The sequence below is a fragment of the Mercurialis annua genome, linkage group LG7 (assembly GCF_937616625.2).
Source record: "Mercurialis annua linkage group LG7, ddMerAnnu1.2, whole genome shotgun sequence".
NCBI lineage: Eukaryota > Viridiplantae > Streptophyta > Magnoliopsida > Malpighiales > Euphorbiaceae > Mercurialis > Mercurialis annua.
The window spans coordinates 3,757,719-3,767,279 of record NC_065576.1 but is presented as its reverse complement, the minus strand read 5'-3'; positions in this window follow the sequence as shown (position 1 = coordinate 3,767,279).

The following is a 9,561-nucleotide window of genomic DNA, read 5'->3' as shown; positions in this document are numbered from 1 at the left end:
TCGTTTTGACCTAGCCTCCCGAATTCGAATATGTCGGATGTTGAAAATGGATTACAAACATCGAAAACGGGAAATTTGGGTATCGAACATAACGTGTTCGACTAGAGTTTCGAAGTATATATAGAACCTAAGTTTATAACTTAGGACTTTAGTATTCAATTTACGTTTATGAATTAAACGTATGAGTAATTTGAATAGGAAACGGATGTATCGACAAGCTATCAGGACGACGAACCGGAATAGCTACGAGATCATATGACTCACGGAACCTACGTGATAAATTGACGATAATGCAATTTTGAGATAACGGTCACTGTGAGTGGCAATTTACTTTCGCGTATTATTAGTATAAAAGTTATCTTCATATATATACGTATATTGTTTATACACATCGCATTACCTATAATTGATTGAAATGTTATATGTTTACTTAATTTCTATATACGAGAACTAGTATGCGATCCGGAGAAACTAGCTACCTATTGGGTGTCAATAGGCTGTGTGATCACCAGTATCGAGTCGGTCTAGTATGTTTGCATTGAGAAATGACTTGACACAGCTGTAAGCTGTTGATGAATATGAAATTTACGATTGGGTTATGATTTAGATACGCAGAGTGAACTCGGCTACGGTGTAGCCTGGAAGTCCCCGTATCTAGTGGCTGGGCCACCAGCGAGTTGGACTCGCAATCGATATTTACGATTGGATTGAATGATATATGATTATTCGAGAGATGAGTCGCATGCTAGGATATTAGTTTCGTACGGATCAAATACATGTTATATGTTTTATAATATCGTTTTCTTAAAATGCGATGTTGGGTCTTTATTGTAATACTGATAGTAAATGCAAACTCACTCAGTATTTCCCAAATACTGACCCCTCACTTTGATGTTTGCAGGTAGTGGAAGTCGGATCAGACAGACCATCTCCTTTGTGTCAGCAGCCCTTTTGGCTCACACAAAGTATGAGTTTTATAGAGCTGCAGTAGTCAGTAGGTGTCAGTATTAAGTTTGTGATTCGATTTCAAACGTTATTTGAAAAGTAAACTTTGACATAATTTTATAAATAAGTCATTAATAAAGGTGATGTTTTATCTGTTTGAATTGAGTACCAATTGCCTTGAAAGGAATTGGTTATGTTGTGATCAGAAACAGGGCGGTGCTGGATATGAGATATCGCTCGGTAAGACCCTGGTTTCTAAGGAATTGTGCTGCAAACGTTTTCAGGAAAGGAATACGATATTTCGGTATTTGAATTATATTATTTAAAGAAGATGTCTGAAAACGTTTTATATATAATAATATGTTTTAATTCGCGAAAAATTAATAACGATTTTAGGCTTGCTACGGGTTTTGGAGCTACCACTCCCATTCCCTAGCGCCGGTCTCGGCTCAATAATTTGGGTCGTGACAAACAATTTCATGTTTCAAGTCAATTACATCCAAAGAAAATAAAAAAGATAAAGGTCTAATTGATAAAATTAAGATACATGTTAATATTAAAATTTATTTTTAGATCTAATTACTTAAAAAAAAAACCCAATTTGTAATATTTTTTCGTTTATACCATGACCTAAAAAAAGTTCATTTGCATCCTTTTTTTGATTTTTCGTTTTCAACCGTACCCTGAAGTATCAAATTGAACTTTTTCCATTTTTAAAAAAATTTAAAATAGTTCTTCATTTTTAACTTAAATTCTATTTAGACTTTAATAATATTAATAGTACAAAAATACCTTCTTCTTTGCAAAATTAAACTTATAATAATTATTTAATTTATATTAATTATCAAAACAGTAAAAATATATAATTTTTAATTAAAAAAAATTCCAACCCGTCAAAGTAGGAGCCTACTGCTCGTTCTCCGTGGAGGAGGAGGAGCACATGTGAAGGAGGAGCGCGACCTGAGAGCAACAGCTGCTCCTCCGGAAAAAATTAAAAAAAATTATTTTTTGCAAAAAGTTTATGGGTTTTGATAGCGGATTCGTAAATCGAAGGCGTACAATGGTGGGTCGGAAGTTTTTTAAATAAAAAATTTCAAACAATTAATTTTAGGATTTATTTGAATAGTTTTAAAGTTAAAGGATTTGTTTATATTTTTACAAATAGAAAAAAGCAGGGGGCGGAACTAGCTTTTGTGAAATGGGGGGACGAAATCATACAAATTTTATTTTGAGGGGGCGAAATACATAAAAATTACTATATTTTTTCAAAAAAAAAAAGTTCAAGGGTGTTTTTGTTAAAAAAAAATTTTGCAGGGGCGATCGCTACTTCAGCCATAAGGCTGGTTCCGCTCTTGGAAAAAAGTATAATATAACCCCTCGATTTAATAATTTTTAATATTTGCATCCTTTAATTAATTAAATTATCAAAAAAATAAATTTTGGGGTACAGTTGAAAACGAAAAATGAAAAAAAGGGTACAAATGAACTTTTTCCTAGGTCAGGATATAAACGAAAAAATATTATAAGGTGGGTTTTTTTTTTAAGTAATTAGACTTTATTTTTAATGACATATTAGTCCGTTTTTGGAGAATTTTTTTTTGTAAACATGTTTTATAATAACTATGAAAAACCTCTAAAATCCTAATAAGTTTTCTTTTTCTTGTTCATTTGGGGGTGGTTGTTGCCATTTTTGGCCAAAAATCATCTCACCAATCTCTCAAATTTAGTTTTTTCATAGTTTTTATTTTTAGTTTTTGAATAAAGTTTCTTTCTTGGCCAATTTTGGTTTAAATTTAGAAATTATTTTCTATCATAGTATTTTAATTGAGATTAGATATAATCTAATCAAAATTAAGAGTAGTTTTTTTTTATCTTTTGAGATGAAATTGTTTTTTGCGGTGCAAACGACTTGGATCTCTGAAATAATTATAGGCAGCATCTTACGACGAATTTCATCAAGTACAAGTATGTTTTGCGCCAATATCGATGTTGTTTTTAATCTTCAAGAGAACAGATGTATCACAGAAAATGTGATCAGTCGTGCATTCGAAATTAGACTTCCTAAGAAAGTTCAATAAATCTAGATTTTATTATTAGATCTAGTTTTACTCTACAAATTTGGGTGACCCTTGGTGGTTAGTTTAACCCTAATCGATGACTGTACAGCTCTCATCATCTTTTCTAGAATAGTTGACTCAGTATGTTGAGAAACCGTTCATGTAATTTTCGTTATTATTAATGGAAATTTTAGCCTTTGTTAAAAAAAAAAATATACTAGCATTACATTCTGATGAAAATGGTTAGACAATCTCTTTTGAAATTGTGAGTTTTTCCCATTTATGGACTAATTTTTCATAAAAACATATTTAAGGACTAATATACATTTATTTATTTTATCAATTAGACCTTTTATGTTTTTTATTTTCTGCTTAAGTATTATTGACACAAATTATAAACTATGTCAAACTATCAAAATTATTTATATATTTGGCATATATCTGACTAATACACTATAAATTTGGGCATATAGATTTGTTTTCCCAAAAAATTTGAATGGTCACAATTACATAACTTGTAATTAATTTTATCGAATTTCTATTATTAACTGTGAATCAAAACTTTTTAATTACTTTAATTTTGGAAATTAAATAAGTAGATTAACAAATCATCTTCTCATTTCATAAATTCTTAACTCAACAGATCCAAAATATCATCCCAAGTTACAACAGTGAATGTGTCAAATTATTGCTAATTTAAAAAAAAAATAGAACGTTATAATATTAGATTGCACATATATTATGATAATCAATCTAATAAATTAGTGATAATCTTTTGTGTCACATGTTTATAGTATTCAAATTAAGTGATAATCCTCATATCATTCTTATAGTAATTAATAATGCAACGGTTGACTATACGAATTTGAGCTTAAACTAATTAAATGAACTTTAGATAAGACATCAACACGAGTGCACTTATATCTAAAACTAAATTTCCCATCCAAATTTAAAATAAAAAAAAATCCACTTTATTTTATGTTTTGTTTATTAATAATGAAGTGAATGAGAATGGGCAGGTAGGTTGCCTCCCAAGGCAGGGTCGAATAATGCTAGTGTTCATGTCTCAAGGATCATGCTTCACTAAAAGCCATTTCTCCTTATATTTATTCTAATATCAATAATTTTTAGTCTAATAATTTATGCTGCATTATATCAGTTTAATTAACTTTTACATCATGCATAATAATTATTCCATTTACAATTATTGAACTATTTATGAATTATTTTTACACCTTTGGATATAATATTAAATTAGTCAACCAATGAGTTATAACTCAAATGATAAAAGCATAAGGCAGTAAACTGCTAGGTTGTGGGTTAGATTTCTCCCACAAACGCTTCCATTTATTAAAAGAAATATTAAATTAATCAAATTATGATAACTGAAGTAATAAATTAAAAGAAGTTAAAAAAGAGGATAAAAATGAAAATAAAAAATGATAAAAATGGTCAAACCGCATCTAGCAAAAATTGGAGGGCATGTGTGATATCCCACTAAGGTCCCAACATGAGCACAATGGGGTATATTATTAGTGATTTGATGAATTTAGGGATTTTAAAATATAAATATTAAAATATCCCATTCTTCAAGTGCATTGTACTGACACATTCTTTTCATCATTTTCCTCTTTCTTTTCTTAGGATAAGTTCCCATGTTCTTTGTGACAGGATATAAAGTTTACTTGTTCAGAACATTCTTAGAAACTCTTTTTTATTTTTTAACTTCTTACCATCGTCAACTCTCCCCTCTTCATTTAGAGAATCATTAGCGGATCAAACATATATATTAGCCTATTATTATGATCATTTTATTAGTATAAGTTACTAAGTGTCGGGATAAATTTCTAATTAAGTATGAGTTGGAGTAGAAAATATTGTCAAATAAACATAGAAAGAAGACTTTAAATATTTATTTTGACATTATAGTTAGTAAACGATAGATGAGAAAATATTGAATAATAAGTGTGATTAATAGTAGGCTTATCCCCTTAAAATCCTCCCACCTTTTACCTCCAATTCATTTGCACCCTCACGTTGTAAAACCATCAAATATACCTAAATTACGACCTTTCACTCTCAATTGCACCCTCAAGCATTAAATTGACCTCTTTTCACTTGAAAAATGTTCAAATCAATACTTTAAATTTTAGCATATATTTTAAAATAGAACTTAATATTTTATTTAAAACAAAAACAAACCTATTTTTTCAAGTGAAAAGAGATCAATTTAATGTTTGAGGGTGCAATTGAAAGTGAAAGGTCGTAATTTAGGTATATTTGATGGTTTTGCAATGTGAGGGTGCAAACGAATTGGGGGTAAAAGGTGAGAGATTATTAAGGGGATAAGCCTTAATAGTAATGCCATATTGGTAAGATATGAGTAGAATGAGAAATATAAAAATGAAAAGAATTGATTAACTTATTATCCTAAGTTTAAGTTGATTGAAATGTCTGATTCACGATTGTTGTTCTCTTTTTGAAATTATAAATATAGTTTTTCTAGATATACATTGCACTCCTTCTAGTTCAAACAATTGTTATAAGAGTCTGATTTTGGCTGGACAAAATAAAATGAAATCCAGATAAAAATTCCAGTGCTAAACAGAGCCAATCCATAATGACACGAGTTGAAGTCGATCGAATTTCGAATGAAGTTGAATAGTCCAATATACACTACAAGAAATTCTGCTTTTTGCAACTAATTTTTTTTTGCTGCTAAATTTTTTTTTACAGCATTAATATTGAAAGTTGTTGCCATTAGTTAAGTTATAGCAGCATTTTACAGCAAATTTTGTTACCAATTACATAGGGTAACGTTTTATTAGCAGCAGCATGCCACAATTTTTTTTGTTGTTATATGTTAATAGTAACAATTTTAACAGTATTAGCAGCAAAAATGTTTGCTGCTAATTTTAGTATTTCTTATAGTGATAGAAGAATTTCACATTAGAGTCTCACTGAAAAAATATGAATAGAACGAGGAATAAGTAAGTAGAAATGACCGACTGTTGGGCAAAATCCGCTAATGCACGTAATTGCTAAAGTAATATAAACTGTGAAGTTCAAATATCGTACTATAAGGAAAGTTGAACTTAATGATAAGAGTAAAATTACTCCTATTTTCTAAGAGTATTTGGTTCTGTTATCACGATTTTATTGCACATTTTAGATATTCGATGCCTTATTTTATGTATAAGCTTTATAGAAACGATGGCGGAGCATTTGGAACTTAATCGGTGTATTTTAAGAGTATTTTAGAGCATTGAGCGAAAGCAGAGTAAAGCGAATCAAGCATCGGGGAGAAATTAAAATCGGTCCAATTGAAAAGACTCTAGTTCGATCGAACCAGAGCCAATTCGATTGAACTGTTGCTTCAAAAGAAACAGAAATTTAATTGAGATGCCTAGTTCGAGCTCCAACTGGTTCGATCGAACCATACCTATTTTATGAGTCTGAGCTGATTTGTTAATTTGGGGCCATTTAGATGCTTATGTACTCCTAATATTAGACTGAGATTTGGAGTAATTTTTATTTTCTTTTTGGACATCCATATATATATACAGATATATGGAGCTAGCCTCCTTTTTACCACTTTTAACTATTTAGAGAATTTTTTAACTTTTTAGTTTTACTGTTCTCGAATAAAATTGGAGATTATTATTATTAATGAAGTTTTATCATATTTTTTGAAGATTATTATTCTTTATTGCAATTTAAGATATTTTATTCTCTAATCATATTTATTGCTTATTTTTGATTATTTATTATATAATTTATTAAAATAAAGTTAATGATATTAATTTATGTGTTTTTATAATACTTGAAACACAAACATATGAGATATTTAGGATTGCAATATACGCGATCTGGAAATTAAAGAGTGGATGTAATAAACTTTGTTTTAAAAATTATACAATAAATTATCATAATACATTAAATTTAATTTATATGAGCCTCAACGACGGAGTCAAGGTAGGGCCTGGGGCCTCTCTCAAAAAAAATTTAAAAAATAACCTTTAGTTTTTTTAAAAAAAATATTTTATATAAAAATATTTTACCTTAAATTTTTGATTAGTATTCCCTCCGATCTATAATATTAGTCGCATTTTACTTTGAGACAAAAACTAAAAAATAATTATTATGTCTTAATTTGTAAACACTTTTATTAAATTAATTCTATCTTGATTTTTTTTTGACATTTACTACTATTATTTTTATTTGTGTTAATGCATTTTTTCAATAAATTAATAGAGGGCAAATTTAGAAATGTAGCAATTAATATTTTTTTGATATGCTAAAGTGACTAATTGTCTAATACTATGGACCAAGAAATTTTTTCAGATGCGACTAAAATTATGGACCGGATGGAATATAATTTTTAGTGTATATTTTTTTAGTATTAAATTTAGTTTTTTTAAGAAATTGTGCCCTACTTAAAATAATGGTCTGAGTTCGTCACTGATGAGCCGGTTTTATAAATTCAAAAATTTGAATCACCCTTTGCTAAAATTTTATTCCATTTTCATTTTTGTGAATACCAAACATGTCCTAAAAGCACTTGTTCTGTCATATACTTCCAATCTGAAAACAATAAATCTCACTAATATTGATGAATAATGGTAGGAAGAACTTTTTTTTTTGTCAAAGATAGTCTACTCTAATTGTTAGTGGGGGTTAGCGGGAATTAATGTTAGATATTTTTTAGATAGGCACACTGCTCGTGAGTGTTGAGGGTCGAACCCTCAACCTCATACACATATCATTAGAGCTTAGCCAACTTGGCCAAGTCTTCAAGTGTGTAGAAAGAACTTATAATTCTTCAATTCTCACAATGTATTTAGACTATCTATAGTATTACTCTTTGCACTTATGTTATTACCATAAAAGACAAAATAGAAGGAAAAGGATGAACTAAATAATAAATATAGGGAGGTGCAAACTATAAATGCTGATTGGTATGTAAATATTTATGTATGTTCATATTCAAATGTTCATATTATATGTTTAAAAAACATAAAAAGAATTGTAGAAATTAAAAGATGATGTGAATAAGGACAATAAAAGGTTGGTTGATTGGTTGGTTGGATTAGATCTTGGCAGAGGTTGTGATTATTTTATTTTGTTTCTCTTCCCTTAATTAAACTTCGTTTTTTTTTCCAATGTCTATTTGTGGAAGGTGTGATGAATTTTCATCTTCACATCCGACAAATTATTATATAGTTTAAATTTAATATAATATAATGAATATTGTGTTTTGGTTTTTCTGTTCAATTAAACTATATTTTCATTCTCAACTTTTTCTTCATCTATCACTACTTGTCTCTTTTCGAATTGTTTTTATGTTAATTTGTTTGATTGTGAGAATTGATTTTTATAGTCTGATAGAAAGAACATAAACCAATGGCTATTCTACTTTTTTTTTTTAGAATCAAATAAAATTTTATTAATAATCTAAAACAGTTATATTTTTGAGTAATTTAGAAAAGTGACAAAATCACTTCTAATGACCTGAAATTGAACAGACATTCTGGACAAAAACATATGCTGTCTAATTCGCAGATCGTCTCATTAAAATATAAATATCATTACTAAACTGTTTTGGCGAGATACGCGCAATCACCAATTAGAATATCTGCCTCAATGAGATTTGGATTTTTAATTTTCAAAATCAACTCCATGACGTTCGACTCTATAATTAAATTCGAAATCCCTTTCAACCAATTAAAGGCTTCTCTAATACTCATCGCCTTTGCAATGGCTATTTTACTCAGAATTACGATAAATTATATTTTACATTCTTGCTAACTTTATTAGTCCATTTTTATAGCACTCTCGCATCTTGTTAATGGTTTAATAATACAAAAATCAAACCCGAAAAAACTTTAACAGTCTATATTTAGATTATCCCTTCAACTAGTTTTCGTATTTGATCACATAAATCTCGACGTAATATTATTTTTAAAGAAAACACGGTGTAAATAATACCTCTACTGTTTATTTTGGGGACACATTTTAATTTATTTTCATTTTTATTTGATTTATAAATACACACTAAAAATAATGAAAACAACTCAATTATGTCTTATGTAAAACGTTATGTTAACATTTTTTTTAATTACATCCCTAGTGAATGTCGGTGATGAAAATTGTTAACATCATTTCACAAGAGGCTTAATTAAATTGATTTTCAAATTTTAAGAAAGTATTTGAAATAAAAATTCAAAAGAAGTTTGTTAAATTTTTGAAGTAAACGTTATGACTAATTTTGTACTTCTTTAGTTCCAATGATATAGAATTAACATTTTAAAATTTCACCAAAAAAAAATCAAAAATCAAATTGTTTTAGTTTTTGGGCTTTGTTTAAACCTAAGAATAGGTTTTGGGCTCCAAAAGGAAAGAGAAACGAATTTTGGGCTATGAAAGTAGGATGGCATACAACTAATTAACATCTAGGTGGAACAGCATCTTGGGCTCATGTCAAGTACTACTAATTTAGTTGGTTAAAATTGTAGCAATCGTTGATAAGATTAGGAGTGTAAACGAGTAGGGTTGGTCA